The sequence below is a fragment of the Ptychodera flava genome, chromosome 3 (assembly GCF_041260155.1).
Source record: "Ptychodera flava strain L36383 chromosome 3, AS_Pfla_20210202, whole genome shotgun sequence".
Taxonomy (NCBI): Eukaryota; Metazoa; Hemichordata; class Enteropneusta; family Ptychoderidae; genus Ptychodera; species Ptychodera flava.
The window spans coordinates 39,214,924-39,235,611 of NC_091930.1; the positions used below are offsets into that span (position 1 = coordinate 39,214,924).

The window sequence follows — 20,688 nt, forward strand, 5'->3', positions numbered from 1 at the left end:
ATCTTAGTCATAATAATATAGGAGAAAGTGGTGCAAAGAGTTTGAGTGAAGGGATGAAGTCGATTCATGTACTTACTCGTTTTGATCTTAGTCATAATAACATAGGAGACAGTTGTGCAAAGAGTTTGAGTGAAGGGATGAGGTCAATGCATAAACTTACTCATCTTGATCTTAGTCATAATAACATAGGAGACAGTGGTGCAAAGAGTTTCAGTGAAATGATGAGGTCAATGCATGGACTTAGTCATGTTGATCTTAGTCATAATAACATAGGAGAATGTGGTGCAAAGAGTTTGAGTGAAGCGATGAAGTCAATTTATGGACTTACTCATCTTGATCTTAGTCATAATAACATAGGAGAAAGTGGTGCAAAGAGTTTGAGTGAAGGGATGAGGTCAATGCATATACTTACTCATCTTGATCTTAGTCATAATAACATAGGAGACAGTGGTGCAAAGAGTTTGAGTGAAGGGATGAGGACAATGTATGGCCTTACTCATCTTGATCTTAGTCATAATAACTTAGGAGAGAATGATGCAAAGAGTTTCAGTCGAGGGATGAGGTCAATGGATGGACTTAGTTATCTTGATCTTAGTCATAATAACATAAACGACAGTGGTGCAAAGAGTCTGAGTGAAGAGATGAAGTCAATGTATGGACTTACTCATGTTGATCTTAGTCATAATAACATAGGAGAAAGTGGGGCAAAGAATTTGAGTGAAGTGAGAGGTCAATGGATGGACTTAGTCATCTTGATCTTAGTTATAATAACATAGGAGACAGTGGTGCAAAGAGTCTGAGTGAAGAGATGAAGTCAATGTATGGACTTACTCATCTTGATCTTAGTCATAATAACATAGGAGACAGTGGTGCAGAGAGTTTGAGTGAAGTGATGAGGTCAATGCATGGACTTACTCATCTTGATCTTAGTCATAATAACATAGGAGACATTGGTGCAAAGAGTTTGAGTAAATGGATGAGGTCAATGCATGGACTTGCTTATCTTGATCTTAGTCATTATAACATAGGAGAAAGTGGGGCAAAGAATTTGAGTGAAGGGATGAAGTCAATTCAAGGACTGACTCATCTTGGTCTTAGTCACAATAACATAGGAGACAGTGGTGCAAAGAGTTTGAGTGAAATGATGAGGTCAATGCACGGAATTACTCATCTTGATCTTAGTCATAATAACATAGGAGAAAGTGCTGCAAAGAGTTTGAGTGAAGGGATGAAGTCAATTCATAGACTTACTCATCTTGATCTTAGTCACAAAAACATAGGAGACAGTGGTGCAAAGAGTTTGAGTGAAATGATGGGGTCAATGCACGGAATTACTCATCTTGATCTTAGTCATAATAACATAGGAGAAAGTGGTGCAAAGAGTTTGAGTGAAGGGATGAGGTCGATGCATGGACTTACTCATCTTGATCTCAGTCATAATAACATAGGAGACAATGGTGCAAAGAGTTTGAGTGAAATGATGAGGTCAATGCATGGACTTACTTATCTTGATCTCAGTCATAATAACTGAGGAGACAGTGGTGCAAAGAGTTTCAGTGAAATGATGAGGTCAATGCATGGACTTACTCATCTTGATATTAGTTATAATAACATAGGAGATTCTGGTGCAAAGAGTTTGAGTGAAGGGATGAGGTCAATGTATAGACTTACTAATCTTGTTCTTAGTCATTTTACCATAGGAGACAGTGGTGCAAAGAGTTTGAGTGAAATGATGAGGTCAATGCATGTACTTACTCATCTTGATCTTAGTCATAATAACATAGGAGACAGTGGTGCAAAGAGTTTGAGTGAAGGGATGGGGTCAATGCATGGACTTGCTTATCTTGATCTTAGTCATTATAACATAGGAGCAAGTGGGGCAAAGAATTTGAGTGAAGGGATGAAGTCAATTCAAGGACTGACTCATCTTGATCTTAGTCACAATAACATAGGAGACAGTGGTGCAAAGAGTTTGAGTGAAATGATGAGGTCTATGCACGGAATTACTCATCTTGATCTTAGTCATAATAACATCGGAGACAGTGGTGCAGAGAGTTTGAGTGAAGGGATGGGGTCAATGCATGGACTTACTCATCTTGATCTTAGTCATAATAACATAGGAGACAGTGGTGCACAGAGCTTGAGTGAAAGGATGCGGTTAATGCATGGACTTACTCATCTTGATCTTAGTCATAATAACATGGGAGAAAGTGGTGCAAAGAGCTTGAGTGAAGTGATAGGGTCAATGCATGGACTTACTCATCTTGATCTTAGTCATAATAACATAGGAGACAGTGGTGCAAAGAGTTTGAGTGAAGTGATGCGGTTAATGCATGGACTTACTCATCTTGATCTTAGTCATAATAACACTGAGGAGACAGTGGTGCAAAGAGTTTCAGTGAATGATGAGGTCAATGCATGGACTTACTCATCTGATATTAGTTATAATAATATAGGAGATTCTGGTGCAAAGAGTTTGAGTGAAGGGATGAGGTCAATGTATAGACTTACTAATCTTGTTCTTAGTCATTTTACCATAGGAGACAGTGGTGCAAAGAGTTTGAGTGAAGTGATGAGGTCAATGCATGGACTTACTCATCTTGATCTTAGTCATAATAACATAGGAGACAGTGGTGCAAAGACTTTGAGTGAAGGGATGACGTCAATGCATGGACTTACTCATCTTGATCTTAGTCATAATAGCATAGGAGACAGTGGTGCAAAGAGTTTGAGTGAAGGGATGAGGTCAATGCATGGACTTACTCATCTTGATCTTAGTCATAATAACATAGGAGACAGTGGTGCAAAGAGTTTGAGTGAAGGGATGAAGTCAATTCATGGACTTACTCATCTTGATCTTAGTCATAATAACATAGGAGACAGTGGTGCAAAGAGTTTGAGTGAAATGATGAGGTCAATGCATGGACTTACTCATCTTAATCTTAGTCATAATAACATAGGAGACAGTGGTGCAAAGAGTTTGAGTGAAATGATTAGGTCAATGCATGGACTTACTCATCTTGATCTTAGTCATAATAACATAGGAGACAGTGGTGCAAAGAGTTTGAGTGAAGGGATGAAGTCAATGCATGGACTTACTCATCTTGATCTTAGTCATAATAACATAGGAGACAGTGGGGTAAGGAGTTGAGTGAAATGATGACGTCAATGCATGGACTTACTCATCCTGATCTTAGTCATAATAACATAGGAGACATTGGTGCAAAGACTTTGAGTGAAGGGATGAAATCAATTCATGGACTTACTCATTTTGATCTTAGTCATAATAGCATAGGAGAAAGTGGTGCAAAGAGTTTGAGTGAAGAGATGAAGTCAATTCATGGACTTTCTCATCTTGATCTTAGTCATAATAACATAGGAGACAGTGGTGCAAAGAGTTTGAGTGAAGGGATGAGGTCAATGCATGGACTTACTCATCTTGATCTTAGTCATAATAACATAGGAGACAGTGGTGCAAAGAGTTTGAGTAAAGGGATGAAGTCAATGCATGGACTTACTCATCTTGATCTTAGTCATAATAACATAGGAGACAGTGGGGCAAAGAGTTTGAGTGAAATGATGAGGTCAATGCATGGACTTACTCATCTTGATCTTAGTCATAATAACATAGGAGACATTGGTGCAAAGCGTTTGAGTGAAATGAGAAGTCAATGCATGGACTTACTCATCTTGATCTTAGTCATAATAACATAGGAGACATTGGTGCAAAGAGTTTGAGTGAAGGGATGAAGTCAATTCATGGACTTTCTCATCTTGATCTCAGTCATAATAATATAGGAGATTCTGGTGCATACAGATTGAATGAAAGGTTTAGGTTCAAGCCCAGACTTGCTCATCTTGATCTCAGTCATAATAAAACACAATACAGTGGTAAAGAGTCTTACGGTAAAGGTGTTTCATCAATGACAAGCTTTGAAAAAAGTCAAGCTGCTTCAGAGAAAGAAAAAGCAACATACAAGTCTACCAAATCAAGCATGTCCTGTTCCCAAGAAGAGCAATATTCAAAAGAAATGTCATATCACAGAGCACAGCATAAGGAACAAACTTTGCTACCATCATCTCCACAGCCTAGCACTTCAGGCTATCGCCCTCCTACTGAAAAAGATCCAACAAAATCTTGAACATTATCAAATGTAAAATTATTCATGTAGATTGAAGATATAGCACAAGAGTTGTGCATTTTAGCCAAATCCAAGTTAAAACCTGTGAAATATTTCACAGCACTACGAAATGACGACAACGAAACACAAAATTGCTTTGAAAAGTTTGTATAAATTTCTACTCGGATGTCTTAACCTCTGCCAACATGTTGAATTCAGAAATATTCATCATGACAGAGTGATTAAGAGGATTGTACATTTGTCGTGTTTTCATTCCCATAATAAAGCTGTGACATCATAGTATTTTCAGCAAGAAAGTTAGGTTTGATCAGATGCTGAAAGGATTTTGTTATACACTTTGTATCAAAATTGATTTCAGAATAAGATGCAAACAATTGATAGGCCGACATCACTCTTCTGGTGTTGAATGTTGAACTATCATCTTAAATATATCTCTGAGTAATCGTAAACTATTAACAGCGCGTTTATTTACCTGCAATCTTCCTTGGGAAAGTTAATTACAGTGTACAGATAGTAAGATATTGAATAAATGAGATTGCTCAGAATTAAATACCAGTTCCTCAGTTATCTGGAGAACATGAAATGTACCCCGCCATACAGATGTCAATAGCAAGCTGGGTTTTATACTGCCATATTACATACAATATTGAAAGAAGAGTGTGTATTCAGTGTTTTGTGCGATAATTTAGTATTTTAGCAGTGACTTGATACCTAAGTAGGGCAGTAAGAGACATAGAGATATCTTATATCCAGTAGATAAGTATTACATGTCCTTCATATATGTGACTTTCACAGATATTACTTAAAGATTTGATATGTTTATTTAGCATACTTAAAGATGGATTTACGCATTTGTATATTCATGCAGTTTGGTTTAATAAATAAGAGATGAGCTATATGTAAGTATGCATGATGTAATCTCCCCTTGGATGTTCGGAGTGCACATAGAATATCTCTTTCTTTTTTGTAGCTTGTCCAGTAAGTTTGAATACTGGAATCAATTTGATGTTTCACATTTTGTTAGAGATTGTTGTACATGTAACTGATTAGGCGTGACAGAAGGTTACTATTTTCAAACCCTTTCTCTGCTGGAAAAAGAATGAAATCTGTGTAAACATATATGGAAACATAAATGAACAGTTATTGCAATCAGTATAGTGATCAAGTACTGAAATTACATTCTTAGAGCCTGTAGCTAGAATTTAGAAATTTAAGAAAATTTGTACGAAACATAATAAATGTTTCTCCTGATTCCATCACACTGGCTGAAAACACATTGGTGATGGCATTCATTAGTATTCTCCAGCAGCAAATACAAATAGCGCCATGTATATTGTTACTTTTTGTGATATTGTAAAATTTTTACTAGAGAATTGGTTTTACTTTGCTTGAGGATGAATTATTTTACCATCATTGTTCACTTTAACACTTCTAATATATTTGAATATCGCCCCTTTTATATGTCAACAAAGTTTTGTATTGACAATCATGATAAAATGCTTAAATTGCACTCCAAGAGATTGCTACTAGAATTTTGAAATTTTGTGAAAGTTGTGAAAAACACAATTAAACATTTCTCAGCATTCCCTCACACTGACTGAAAACATGTTGGTGAAGGCATTCAGTAGTATTCTCATGCTGTAAATACATGTGTTTCAGTATTTTTCTGACTCTGTAAAAATGTTTGGAATGTTGCCGTTTGGTTTTACTTCGGTATGAAAGATTATTCTTATGTAATTTATATCACTGCCTTTAATTTTTAAGTTCAATGTGCATATCATACTGTTTAATCTGTTATGTTTGCAGTATTCTAATTTGTAGGAATAAAACCCACAAGTGAGTTTATAATTGCAATCATGCAATACATGAGTAGATTATGTCTATTATCTGTCTACAAGAAAACAAACATTGAACATGTTTCTTGTTTTATTTACAAGTTTACAGTCTTTATTTTTTTCATCACTATCCGTATCTTTAACATAAAGCTACGAAAACTGTCCCTAGAATTATCTCATCTTTTGTTTTGAAGGAACATGAATAGCAGAAGTATATTGTACTTAAATTGAAAATATTTTCAGAATATGTCCTCATGTCCTGCATTTATTCAAATACATGAATTTTAGTACCTCTAGTGATAGTGTTGCTTGGCTTACTTTTCATCAGGCAGAATAAGGACATTGATTTCAGTGATATGATTCAATGAATGGTGTTGCAGTCTTCTACTTTATGTTCAGCAATATTTTTCAATAATACTGACATTGCAAAATATGCCAAAACGATGGCCAACAGTACCTGCTCACAGGTAGCATGGATTGAGTTAAGTTGTAGTTGAAATGCTTATATTTTGTATGCATCTTAGGTTTTGGTAAATGTTCATGGTTAAATTTTAGATTTCATGTAGATGTCGTTTTGTATTTTAGTAATAAAATGTATTAGACACAACATGTCTGATTGTCATGTTCTGGTCCTGGTGTACAAGATGATGGCATAACCACACACACTTGTCTTAAAAATATCTTCATTTTTGCCATAGTATACCTGATCTTGTAAGTGAATATGAAAATATCCGGTCATGAAGTCAGTGTTATCTCATCTCACACCAGATATTTTCACACAGCTCTGTTTCAGTGCCTGTCTGAGCACAGCTGAACCACTCAAATGACCTTTGGCCCTGCTAAAGTTTTAGCGAGAGATAAAAATAGCGCCCTCAGTGGTATTGTGTCTGAAATTCATGTATGCTCACGGTTCAGCTGGCTCTCACACCTCACTGAAGAAGTTGGAGGCTATGATAACACATCGGCCTGTGTTTTGATTCAAGTAGACTAACACTTTTACAAAAACGTTTCACATTCAACTTGAAGTTCGGATATTAAAGTTAAATATCTGAAGGGTATAGAATAGATGAAATTGAAGAACAAAATTTCGAATGGATCAACAAACAATGACTGCTTATTACAATATAAGTAACGATAAGTTTTGTAGTCTTTATTTATTGACAATGCTAGTCAAATAACACATTTGTGCAGCAATGTCTCAAATCAAGTATTTGACAGTTCAAATAGTAAAGTAAAATATAAATATACTGTATCAAAAGGTACAATTATTGATAGAAGTAGTGTTTTTGAGAACAAACATGATGCAGTAATCTTCAAACTTCTCACAGTTATCCATTATGAACTCAATGGTACAATGTAACATCTGAAATAAGTCAAATTTGCATTTAGTTAGGTACAGAAATCAAAATTCTGTTCATCATTTTGAAGTTTGATAAAGGCCGTTTTCTGTCGGTGATGTCTAATAATAATAATAATATAATAATAATACTTTATTGCTTTTACAGGCCGCTGGCCAAAATTGCAAATCAAATACAATAAAACAACTTTATAAACAGAGGAGAAGTACAGAAAATTGGTCAAACACATTGTTCCCTTAGTTTAAATTCTTTATAAACAAAAATTGACAAACTGATAATAAGTGTCTCTGGAGCTTGACATTAGTGAATAAAATTTTTGCTGAGTTGGATGTTCAAAAGACCACTTATTTCTTTCTCAAATTATGATATAGCGGACATATTAAGGTGAAGTGATATTCATCTTCAATCTCCCCAGACTCACATATTTTACAGATTCGTTCTTCAAGTTCTAATCTAAGTGACCGACCCTCTTCGACTGCTAGACGGTGGCTAGAGCTTCTTAAACATGCAAGAGCTCTTTTAAATCTAGTATCCATATTGACGGTCAAATAACCTTCAGTGATAAATAATATTTTGAAATTACGATATTGGCGTAGTGTTTCTTTGGTACACACTTCTGAGAACCAATTTTGCTTAAAACAATCCGTTACTCTAGTCATAAACTGGCAGAGAAATGCATCAAAATCCCCGGGACCCTGCCACACCCAAACCTCACCATCCCGTGCTCTTGCAATAGATTTCTAATATATGTCGCCCACGTCACTTTATTATTAGTGTCAAGAGACACGGCTAGTTGATAGGCGTGTTTTGCAACTCTGTTCTGTGGCATTTTTAAAGCTTATACCAATACAAAATAAATTTTTTATATGTATGTACAAAAATTGGATGTCTGCCGCAATCACCAATTACACATGCATCAGCTGTAGAAGATTTTACCCCAAGGAAATATTTACAATATTTTAGTTGAATACGTTCAACAACATGGTGTATGCTATACCCCCACACTTCTGATCCGTACGTCAAAATTGGCAGGATCATGGCATCAAATAATCGAAAATATTCCTTGTAAGGTAAACAACCTGTGGTTTTCATCATACGAAATACCACTCCAAAGGCCTTTCTAGCTTGATCTGCAAGCATAGCAACGGCTTTGCCCCACACGTTCCTACTCGACATTAACAAACCCAAATATCTATAATAACTAACAGTTTGCATCCTTTCCCCTTTAAATAACCACTTCTCATTTCTTTTCAAAATTCCGCCCCTCCTAAAAACCACAATTTGGGATTTTTTCATATTTACTGAAAGCTTCCACTTTTCACAAAATGTTTCTAATATTCTAAGTAAACGTTGCAAACCAATTTGAGTGTCACTAAAAATTGTTACGTCATCGGCATAAAGCAATAGAAATAAGTCATAAAGCTCCTGGGTTATTTGAATCCCACAATTACCTGAGCTTGTTAACATACTTTCCAACTCATTAATAAAAAGTGAAAACAAAAAGGGACTCAGCATGCATCCCTGTCGGACGCCAACTGAACACTGAAAGAAATCTGTGATACCATGCTGAGCTTTGACACAGGATTATAAATCTGCATACATAGCTTTCAAAATATTCAAGATTTTTCCTCCGATACCCTCCGAACATAGCCTATAAATTGAAAGGTTATGGTTAACAGAGTCAAATGCCTTGCTAAAATCAATGAGGCACAGTAGAAACGACCATTCGGTTTACACAGGTATTTTTGTACCATCACGTGCAATATGAAAATGTTATCTATTGTGCTGAAACCTTTTCTGAATCCAGCTTGACATTCTGTAATGGAGCCAACCAGGTCAGCCCATTTAACTAATCGCTGGTTCAAAATGGAGGTAAAAATTTTCCCAACTGAACTGAGTAAAGTAATTCCCCTAAAGTTATTTGGATCATGACAACTGCCTGTTTTATATATCGGGACTATAAGTCCCTTACTCCATTCCTTAGGGAAAATGCCAGCATCAAAAATCGCATTAAACATAAAACTTAACACAGGAAGAAGACTGACTGAAGCACTCCTGTAAAAATCATTAGAATGCCATCGGGACCTGGTGTCTTAAGTTTGTTCAAAGCAAAAATAATTCATTGTCTGTAATTTTACCGTTAAGTATTCCCCTGCATCCCCACTCTGAACATCCAGGGAAATATTAGCATTTTCTAGAAATTCTTCTATAGAAATATCGAAATTTGTCTTCTGTAAAGTAGGATTGTGCAATGATTCAAAGTGATTCACCCATTCTGTAGCAGTGATATTTGAGGCATATGGTTTACTTCCCTGAAACGTTTAAGGAATTTCCAAATATTATTATTACTCTCTCCCAGATTTCCATAGTTGTTGTAAATTGTCTTACTGTAATTGTTTTTATTGGCTCGGCAGATAGATCTGAAATTTAACTTTGAATCTTTATAATTTTTCAAGCTTTTCTTGTCGTTATATTTTCTAAATTTACGAAGTGTCTGATACATAAGCCTCTTTGCTGTCTCACATTCATGATTAAACCAATGAGGCTGTGTCTTCTCTTTGAGAATTTTATCTTTCATATTAATCTTTTTGTAATCTCCTGCTGCCCAATTGAACAAAATATAAATTTGTGCTACTAGGTCATCAACACATTCCCACTCTCTTGACCTTAAATTTGTATTAAAACTATTTGAGTTTTCTTCATCCCATTTGAAAAATGAGAAATCATGGAGAATTGAATTTGAAGGTTCGACCTTACGAGGGGCATTTCTATTTATAGAAATTTAACGTTGCATGATAAGGGGAAATGGTCTGAATCAGTCCTTTCTTCAACTTTAAACTCAGAAATACTTTGGAAAAGCTCAGTTGAGGCGATTATGTAGTCAACGACACTGTTCCCCCTGCTAGCAATACATGTAAACTCCCCCGTTTTATCCTCTCCCATCGCCCATTTAAAAAGTGTATGGAATGGTCCTGGCACATTTCCAGCAGCCGTTTACCAAAAGAGTTCAAAACAAGGTCCTTTGAATTGCACTCCATGTCAAAATCGTCAATTTCATAATTATCCATTTCAAGCGGAATATAATTAACTGAATCATCATTATGTAATCATAAGCTTTAGCTGTCCTCGCATTGAAATCTCCCATCAACAGCCAATTACAATTTGGATATTTAACTTTCAGATTTGAAAACTGCTGATCTAATAGCTCAATACCATTTTTTTCTATGTCATAACACTTCGATCCCTCAGGGGGAATGTATACACAACCCAAAATTACACTTTTTGACAACCCGAACTTATTACCATCAAGCATAAGGAAAACTGAATTAGACAAATTTGATACAAGTCGAGTAACCCACTTATCACACCAATTTTTGACAAAAAAAACAGAAACTCCTCCCCCACATCTACCCTTTCGGGATTGTTTAACTCTACATGAGTGATAAACATTATGCTCTTCTAGTGTAACATGTGGTAGAATGTTCTTATGGAGCCAAGTTTCAATGATACAAATAATATCAAAATTTAACAAATAATCACGGATTGACTTTACAGAAAATTGTGCATACAGACCATGAATATTCCAAGATACGAAGCTTATGTTCTCAAGGTTAGTTACATTTTTTTGACCTTCGCCATCTCCCTATCTCGGAGAGCCTTGACACCCAACACAATTTGTATTTTCATTGTATGTGTACACTCGTTTAACACCATCCTCATATGCAACTAACTTTTAGCTCCGCTGTCAGCGACGCGGAGCTTATCAAATAGGTTGATTATCCGTCCTCGTCCGGCGGCGTCCGGCGTCCGGCGTCCGTCGTCCGTCAACAATTGCCTTCTCCTCTAAAACCACAAGTCCAATTGCTTTGAAATTTTATATGCAGTTCACTTGGGGTGACCTTACTTCAGTTTGTTCAAATCATGGTGATATTTGCATATTTGTATTTTTGGGGCATTTTTTTGTGTTTTTGGTAAAAAAATCTTCTTCTCTGAAACCGCTCGTTCGATTGCTTTGAAATTTGATATGCAGTCTGCTTAGGGTGACTTAAATCAGATTTGCTCAAATGGTGGTGAAATTTGCATATTTGTATTTTTAAGGCAATTTTTGTCATTTTTGGTAAAAAATCTTTAAAAATCTTCTTCTTCAAAACTACTGGTCAGATAGCTTTGATATTTGGTATATATGTCCCTAGGGATGATCTATTTCAGATTTGTTCAAATTGTGCAGAAATATGCAAATTTGCATTTTTAAGGCAATTTTTGCCATTTTTGGTCAAAAAATGTATTTCTCAAAAAGTACTGGTCTGATAGTTTTGAAATTTGGTATACAGGTTTCTATAGATGAACTAAGTAATATATATTGAATTTCTGATGAAATCTGTAATTTTGTATTTTTGGGGCAATTTTTGCCATTTTTGGTAAAAAAATGTGTATTTCCAAAACTACTCATCTGATAGCTTTGAAATTTGGTATAGAGGTTTCTACAGATGAACTAAATGATATTTATTGAAATAATGATGAAATCTGCAATTTTGAATTTTTGGGGCAATTTTTGCCATTTTTGGTCAAAAAATGTGTTTCTCAAAAAGTACTGGTCTGATAGCTTTGAAATTTGGTATACAGGTTTCTACAGATAAGCTTAGTAATATATATTGAATTTCTGATGAAATCTGTAATTTTGTATTATTGGGGCAATTTTTGCCATTTTTGGTCAAAAAATGTGTATTTCCAAAACTACTTATCTGATAGCTTTGAAATTTGGTATACAGGTTTCCATAGATGAACTAAATGATATTTATTGAAATAATGATGACATCTGCAATTTTGAATTTTTGGGGCAATTTCCCATTTTTGGTCAAAAAATGCGTTTCTCAAAAAGTACTGGTCTAACAGCTTTGAAATTTGGTATAACTAAGAGTGATATTTTGAAATTATGATGAAATCTGCAATTTTATTTTTGGGGGCAATTGTTGCCATTTTTGGTCAGAATATTTTATTCTCAAAAAACTTTGGTTGACATGTTCTTAGGGATGATCGGATGTGATATATTCAAAGTATGATGAAATCTTCAATTTTGTATTTTTGCAGCTTATTTTAGCCACATTTTCTGGCCACTGCATTGAGTTATCAAAGATTTCCACCTTCTTCATCAACATGTGTCAAAAATAGTTATTCTGTACATAAACACAGCGGAGCTATATCGGCCGCTAGGTCGCTTGTTGTTAATTAACAAAGGCTCGAAAGCCTTTGCTTGTTAATTCTTTCCGCTTGTTGAAAAGTTTCTTTCGAATAAAGTTCGTCTCAGCCGAAAAGTGTTCGTCTACAAAAATAAAAGTTCCACGTAATGATTTCCCTTCCGCCAGTATCCTGTCCTTGTCTTTATATCTACTACACATAGCGACAATTGCCTGTTGTTTCCAGTTCCCGACGTAATTCTGTGAACTCTTTCGAACTCAATGTTTTCTTTGATATTCATTTTCTCTGATAATAATGTTTTCACCTTCTGTTCAGTTACTTCCCACGTCTCGTACTCGTCTTCTTCTACTCCCCGAAAAACTAGGTTATTTCCGCTTGGAGCGATCTTCCATTTCTGACTTGGCTGTACGTAGATTTCTCATCTCTGTCTCAACTTTACCAATGATATCTCCCTCTAGACTATCTATCTTTTAAGTCTCTCTTTATTACCTTCAGTAGCAATGCTTAACCGACACTGGGGGCGCTGCAGGGTTGAGTTCATAATTGTGACATAATTGTGACCCCGGATATCCAGTTTCCGTAACGTCGTGTGTGAGCTACACGTCAGCAGTACACTCGACTTCGACGTGCAGGAGCAAGTTGAGATTGTGAATTTTCTGTACCCGATGTAATTTTTCCATTTCAGTGCTGTTTTTCCGGTAAGGTAAGTAGTTGAAATGTGAATTATGTTAGTATTTTTCACACACCTTGAGTACACAACATTTCAAATTACCGCGTTCATAGGCATGACTTGCACAAACATTACCTGATTTCCGATCCAAAATCGATTTGGTGATTCCGTAAAATTCATGACAAAAATAGAGTAGTAGCTGCAATTGATTAATATCATTGAATTTGTGTTGTATTGAAGACATTAAACGAAATTAGTAATAATTATCGTGTAAAAATGACTCCAACAAAGTCTAGATTGCCCAAAATCAGCAAAATTTCACAAAAACAGCGCCCTCTTGCGCCAGTATACGGCTATGTTGACAGAAACTATCTCAAGCGAGTACACCGTACAAAATAGTTAAGTGAGAGCAAGCTTGGCTTTAGGTCACACAGCTCAAAGATACACAAAGATAGACTGGTGTCTCGGAACAGAAGGGGATGTTTATTACTCATAAAAGATGGCATACAAATATCAAAGGTTTACCCTGTTGAATGCTAATTGCTTTGTGGAAAAGGTGAGAAAATGACTGCTTTATAACCTAATTCAAATTAACTGCTACTTAAAAGTACTAAATCTACACAGAAAAGTCACCCATGCATCTAAGTACAAATTTTTTTATGCATGGTAAGTGCCTGACAGGCTGGCAATGTTGATCTCTGCACTTTAAAATGGAAAAGTTACTTTGCCAAGTTGACCCCTCTAGGAAAGCTGTCAAAGAATAGCCATTAGTATGTAGTCAAAAATTACTTTAATGGCTTTCAAGTTGTATTAATCTTCATAAACTGCCAAATGGAAATGAGCTATAACAATCACTAACAAAACATAGGTCTAGCGATCATCAACTGCATGTAGAAAGTGAAAGAGTCTACAATCTGTCAAATAAATGAAACCCGTCAAACGTGTAATAATAATATCATTTAAGATGAGCAGCAATACGTTTATTTGTGAATATTATAAATCCCTCAGACAAACCGTTGTGATGCAGTTTAATCAATGTAAATTAATGAAATCATGTAGTAAAACATGTAGTAAAACATAATTGACAGAATATGTACCACACTATATCCCACATTATATATGTAATTAATATTTAAACATAAACAGATATCAACCGACTTATGATTCACGTTTGCTTTTCTACAGTTAGTATGTCATTCAGTATATTACGAGGTATGGCTACTGAGCGACTGGTAGACGGACCCTCTCAATTTATGAGCGCAAAAGCAATGGGATGTCTGCTAAATAATGACACCTTCATTCGGGCAAGACTGAAGTTAGAGCAAAAAACTGCGCTTTTATTTGACCACACTTCTGAGTAGCCTTATGGGCCATATTGTCATTGAAATTATTGAAAATTATTTTGTCCATCATGACTTCGTGACTAACATATCAATTCGTGATATTGCACTGGATTTATACACCTTCATGCGCACATATAGGTTTGAGCATAAAAATGTCATATCCAGTTTCTACTGGAAATTTAATAAATTTTTTAGGTTTTCTTGTACTGGTTATGTCGTTATCAGTGACGAATCAAGTGAATCGGTTACACCAGTTGGCCGCAGGTCTCGCACCTACCAATGGTCTCCTGGCATTGCCTCCTACAGTGATAGTGAGTAGTTTTTTCTATTTTTTTTGGGGGGGTGGCCTTGATTTTGTATCAGGAATTAATGATTGTTAGGCACCCATGTGTTCAGAATTATTTTCTTACATGTACAAGGTTGATAAAACCCAAAAAAGCGGACTTGCACTTTGTTTTATGTGTGTATGTTTGTGTTGGTCTGTCTGTCTGTCTGTCTGTCTGTCTCTGTCTGCCTTTTCATCTCTCTGTGTATCAGTGTTGGTCTGTGTGTGTCTGTGACAGGGTTCACTGCATCTTAAAATTCATTGGCCAAAATAATATACTCGTAGATTGTATAGGTTGTGAATTCTTAGTGTTGGCAATCCTATAGTTTTGAGAGACATTCTAACAGTTTTTGGTTCTAAATGGTGTCCAAAACAGGATTATAAGGTACAGAGTAATACTGTAGTACACATACCTGTAATTTTTGCACATTTGTAACATTTGAGTATTGAATTGAAACATCATTGATGTGATGTCATATGTCTCATACATCGTAATGCCCCTAAATATTGTTTCCTGTAATATGCCTCCGAAAATTAGGGTAGGTAGGTCTCCAAATTTGCTTTTTTTTGCTATGTCTTTTTTAAGCATCCTCCCAAAAAAAGCATACACAAAATTAGGAAATTTACTAAAACATAGCAAAATTATATTGAAATTTCTGTAAATGTGAAAACCAAGTCTACGGTGGGCGTGTTTTTCTTGGGTTGGTCAGGTTACCGTAAATACACATTATACTGTTTTTTGCCTAACAAGGATTCCATTTACAGTGAGAACTGGAAATCACAATGTCTAATTGTTTACACTTTTAATGAATGTGCTCCAAGAAATACATCATGTGTCTTTATCTTTCTGAACTTATTGCCCATGTCACCAACTAACATTAATGGCAGGGAACATTATTGCTAGGAAAAGGGTTAAAATAGTCATATTGAAACTAACTATGTGTCTTTGTATATTTATACAGTAATACTGAACACCGAGGAAGTCCTGGCTTTTGATTAGTTTGTTTACCTGCATATTCATTAAAGATAATTGTCATGGAGGATGGTCTCCCAAGTGTTTCTTTTACTGTGGAGGAAGCTTGTTTTGTTTGTGGATTGTTTGGGGACTTCACCAAAACCCACAAGTCTTCAGGATAAATTGGCTGAGCGTTTCGGTCAAAGAAGTGGTATAGCCAGAATTAACATCAATCCCGCAGCATTAAAGACCAAGCTATACCTATTAAAAGGTAAAATAAAGACACTGCGTGGTAGCAAAAAGGCCAATTTCTTGGCTTCAAAATTTGATGTGCCAGTTGTCAAAACCATTTCCAACCCTAAGCCTCAATCAAATGACAACCAGGATATACTCTTAAAAACTGTTGTGGGACGTTGGCCAAATATGTGACTGCTCTATAGAAAACACAAGAACAAAAAGATAAGATTTCATCCCAAGCGCATCGCGACTTGCGATCTCGCATTAAAGTACGTGCCCAGAAATTAAAAAATGTCCATGCTGAAAAACACCAACTGCGCCGAAAATTATCAAGAGCAATGGCAAAAATCACAGCATTAAAGTCCTGTCTGCAGACCAAAGAGTTTGCTACAAGAAAATTGAGGCATTATGAAAGAAGAGTCAACATTAACATTAAACTGGGAAACGTGTGAAGCAGCTTGTTGCAGAAAACAGACGACTGAAAAAAGCAGTACAAGTTCTCGAAAGTCGCATTGATGACAGCAACCAAGAAAGAGAAACCTAACCACTAAATGCCAGAAATTGACGTCAGAGATCCGAACCCTCAAAGTGACTATGAGTTCCTAGAAGGTATGCAAGAGGAGGGTGGGATTGTTCAGTTGTATGACGTGAATAAAAGGTGTTTCACTGATTCTTTACGTAAATGTGTGATGAGTCTCGGCAACCATCACATAGCTACGTCAAGAATCAGTGAAGTCATTGAAGATGTCATGAAATTGTGTGGCAAAACAGCCAATCGTCTCCCAAGTCGCCAGACCATTGATAACATCATGGATGCTCGGGTTTATCTTTCTCACAAGCAAATCGCACAGGAACTTGCCCCATGTGAAGACACTTGTTTTATACCAAGACGAAACCAGGAAGTTCGGTAAAACATACAATGCATATGCTGTGACTGATGCGCACAAAAATGCCTATGTGTTAGGATTGAGAGATATGGTTGACAAGCACCGCGTACACTCCTCAGTGCATTTCAACTCATTCTGAGTTACATCGAAGGTTGCAAGTGGTATCGCAAAAACATGTTTGTCCACATAGTTAACATGAAGAATGATCTAGCGCGGACTAACATTGCTTTCAATGAGCTACTTGAAAGCTACAGGAAAGATTTTTTGCAAACTGTTGTCAAGAATTGGGAAGAGTTGACACATGATGAGCAAGAGGCCTACTCAAAGATGAACAATTTTTTTTGTGCACTGCACATTTTGGTTAATTTTGCGGACTGCTCCTCGGAAGTCATAAACAAGTTTGAAAAACAGTATGAAGATGACGATGGCAATGAAGTTCAAGCCGATGAGGGATGCATGTCATTAATTCGTGGCGCAGCGAAATGTTTTTCACGTGGTGGCGATGAGAAGAGTGGTGCTTATGGAGAGTTTTTCTATGTATGTTTCGTCTTTGGGGTTTAAGAACTCTATCGTTACATTTCGCGGTAATCGTTTAATATTATTTTTCTGTTAGCAACCAGAATTACTTTCACCGTACACACATAACCAATTTTTTACAGACAGTACATGGCGCAACAAATGCCCTCCAGAAGGCAGTCTTGAAATCCATTAACAACCTCATGTTCTCTGGCTGCAATGAAAGTTTTGAGGCCTGTTTATAAGTGGTAGCTGGGCCATTATGGAGACAGGTGGAACAACTGTAATGTGCTGGACATGACAAACATTACGTCCAAGCTTTGTGATTTCTTAAAGCGTACAGCTGACAGTGGTGTAGAATTTGTACAGGGTTTGGACCAGCCATTTGATGAGCAATCAGTGAAGTATGATGAATACCTCGATGCCCTCCTGCATGAAACAACACCAATTGATGCGATTGCAGTGCCATTGGCTCAAGCAATATCCCTCCCCCTGTCAACTACTTTATTACAGCGTGCCATACACAAGCAGCCATCAGGTGGCACTCTTGATGGTAGTGATGCAGCTGAGGGCCAAAGGCAAGTATGCAGTTCAGTGATCTAACACAATAAGCTACCAGAATTTCTTTTTTGGCATGGTTGATTTTCTTCGACCTAATGCTAGTAGATTGGCCAATGAAGCATTTTAATGTATTCTGAAAATAAAACCGATCAGTTGCTATATAGAGTCCTTACCACAAGAAGAGAGACATCAGGTATTAATACACTCAAGGAACGTCTTAAAACCAGAGCTCTCTTCAAAAAGATGTTCTCAAATCTAGAAAAATAGGTTAAGGAAATTGAGATCCAAACAGCTGGAGCTCGAAAGTAAGAAAAGGAAGGAGTTGCTAGTCAAGACAAAAATCAGTGACGACATGATATACTATGGTCTTGGCAGACAGAAAAGAAGTCTACAGTCATTTAGATGAGCTTCCAACCATGAAAACAAAAAGAGCTGCACTTGTAGTGCAATTAAAATTTCGTAAAAGCCTACTTCAGCAGACTTCAGCTAACTCCAAGGTTTTCAATGTGTCTGAGTAAAACCCTCAGGAAAACACACGCCAAAGTCAATCCAGAGACTTCAACAGGATGTGATACTGCTGGTAAAGGAAGCAATGGGAGATGGTGGCACAAAAGAAGACACTCGGGGTCGTACACCACTACTAATGGGTAAACATGTTCAACACACCTTTGCAGATGGCAAGATCTATGAGGGCCATGTGCGGATTAATGTAGTGCCCGGGTTTGGAATCTGGTACAACATTAAGTACGAGGAATTTGATGCAATTTACAAGTATCAGCTTCCGAACGATTTCAAGGAAGGGACCCTTAGAATTAGTGGAATTGGTCATCACCATCTGAATGTCTGAGCGCCTAGGTACCTTACTTTGATTGTCAGAGTGACGCACATAAGTCTCACATGTTAAGTGGCACATGTCACCAACACACTAGACACTTGTCATCCAGGCCTATGTGATCCAAAGATAAATCATTTTTATATAACAGTAACATCACCAACAAATTCATACCTAAACCTTAAGATATGTAATGGATTACATTGTATCATGCTTGTCATTTGCCAGTATGCACTTAATTGCACCATTCGCCCTTGGTAACGTGTATCACATTTACTGTGACAGAACTGCATAAATAAGACACAAACAAAACTTGTCTGTTATTTAGTCATATGAGCTGCTTTAATGATTTTTCTCAAGGCTATTTCGTATGTACGGTGTACCCTGTTATAAGCATATGTGCAGCTCAGAAAATGTAATGTATGTATCACAGTGAAGTGTGAGGGCTCATTAATAATGAATGGGTTAAACAAATATGACACTTTTTCAGGTCGGTAAGTATGTTTTTCAGGTTGATAAGTATGAAATATATGTTTGCATAATGGGATTGCATCCAATCCAAATGTAAACAACTTAGTAATTGCAAATCTTATTTTCCATTTCAGATCTGTGACATCCAGCATTTTGAAGAAATTTCTGTTTTGAAAATTTGTTTTGGAGGAGACTTTTGTGGTTGTGCACCATAATACCACATTACCAGTTGAGTACCAGTATCATACTAGTGACATTTCCACATTTATAAACACAACATGCAACCGTACTCAATCACAATCATCTTCTACAAAGTAGATTTATGGAAAAATATCAAAAACAATCAGGTCACATGGTCCCCAAAGATTTTTATAGTTCATCCTCTCCATCATGTATTTGTGGAATTATATCAGACCAGTATACTGATGGCACAAATACAGTGATCTGATTGGTGGAGATGCAATGAACTGTGATTTAGTGGTGATACACCACAGCTAGAACCGTGGTAAATTGGCGATACACCACAGCTGGCATATGCATGAGCTCTCAGCTAGAGCAAAAATCTGTTTTGACATTCTGCGCCCTAATTTCAATTATACTGAACGTTATGATATAATAGCAATAAATCAAACCCAGCGATGGTATAACACTCGATTTTGACCTCTTAATTCATATGCACTCGCTGTCGCTCGTGCATACATGTATATGTCGTCAACTGGTCAAAATCTTGTGGTATACCGTCGTTGGGTGTGCTTTATTGCTAAATAACGAATACTGAAACGCAAGTGTTTGGTTAAAGAAAGGTGTTGTGGAGCATAAAATACTCAGCAATGCAGCCAAAAGTGCTAATCACATTACGTAAAAGAGGTTTACTGCAGATAACCATCGCTGCTCTCCAATTGTAAAACTACAAGACGCGATTGGTCACTTTTGACCTTTGACTTTTGACTATATCTTGGGTGACTCACACACTGGTTTGTTAGTTTTAATCAACATGTGGGACTTATAACAGATGTAAACAATGCTATTTTAAGTAAAGACAAAAATGTCAATGGTGGCTGCAAACTGTGTTTTGTAAACATTCAGAGTAGTCCCAAAATAAAGGGGAGGAGAACGCTATTTCACTTTTCATGTGTCATTGATCCAAACAACCATAAATATATTTTCTATCTCACTTGCATAACAATGGGTCAGCATTGCTACCTTCAGCGGTTTTCCTCACGTCTTCAATTGCATCTTCCATATTACTTAACCATGCTTCAACTTTCTCCATTTTCTTGTTTAATGATTTGGTGTCTTTCTTGAGCTCTTTGACGTTGTTTTGTATGTCCTTGAGCATATCCATCACAGATTCTTCAGT

General features: G+C 36.5%; 1 protein-coding gene across 1 annotated transcript in view; it reads left to right on the top strand.

The window, feature by feature from the left end:
- Positions 1-20,688, top strand: part of LOC139129296 (uncharacterized) — a 413,410-nt gene that overhangs the window by 56,610 nt on the left and 336,112 nt on the right. The window lies entirely within an intron of this gene.